Raw genomic sequence first — 1,120 nt, 5'->3', positions numbered from 1 at the left:
GTTTGCAAAGCTCGGTCAGTGGTGCCATCAGGTTTCTGTCTCGCTCTTGTCTCTGGCTTGCTGCTGAAATCTCTGTGTCTATGTGTGTGTGTGTGTGTGTGTTTTAAGGGATTTTTTTTCGGTGGTTGCGTCAGGCCTGTTGCCTGGATACAGGCGAGCTATTCCAGTTGGAGCTTTTCAGTCCAGATTTTCTGTCTCCCTCTCATTCACACCACTGAGCCCTGGACCCTACCTCCCACCAAGTAATAACCCTGAAGAGACCTGAAAGGGAGCAGCAGCTGAGCTGGGTCCTAAACACCCCCGGGTTCAGCTCGCTTGGGTAAGGAGCAAAGGAGGGCTGGGTGCATGAGAAGTGAGGTCAGTGTAGCTGACTAAGCATCTGGGTTGATGGCACTTACCCTCGTTGTTGAGGGTGGCAAGCCGAGATGTAATAAACCAGATGTAATAAACCAGATGCCTGAGATGTAATAAAAACAACAGGCGTCCAGGGTATTTCAAAATGTGCCAATGGCTCTTGTATGAAGACTCCCTGGCATGAAGCAATTCCTGGGCCGCCCCAGGATATTCTGTGGGTGGATATTCTGTGGTTTGAATATTTTGCTTTTGCTTATTGGTTCCCAGACCAGGCTGCTTGCACAGCGGCCACAGAGCCGTCATGGGGGCCTATGGGAGGAGCTTAGAAAGCCCTTTGTTCAGATCCAGATCCTGAGAGCTACTGAGCACTTCCAGAGTAGGGATGAGCTCTCAACGATTAGGTAGGGAGGTAGAGAGGCACGTGGGTGAAAACATGTTTCTGTTATCAGACTTATGACACTGTCTGGCCCTGTCTACACTAGCCAGTGAAACAATGTTATGTGCTTTTCTAGCAACAACCCTCCCCCCCTTTTATTTAAATATTTCTTACTGGAAAGGTGCTAAGATGGTTTCAAATCTCAGGGCTGGTCCACAATGGGAGCTTACATTGGCACAGCTACATCTCTCCAGGATGTGAAAAATCCACCCCCCTGGGAGACATCGCTATGGAGACCCTTGTGTAGACAGTGATAGGTTGCTGGAAGAACTCTTACCACCTCTCAGGGAGGTGGATTAACGATGCTGATGGGAGAACCCCCTCCCCCCC

Source organism: Malaclemys terrapin, chromosome 3 (assembly GCF_027887155.1).
Source record: "Malaclemys terrapin pileata isolate rMalTer1 chromosome 3, rMalTer1.hap1, whole genome shotgun sequence".
Lineage (NCBI taxonomy): Eukaryota > Metazoa > Chordata > Testudines > Emydidae > Malaclemys > Malaclemys terrapin.
This window is presented reverse-complemented; position numbering follows the sequence as displayed.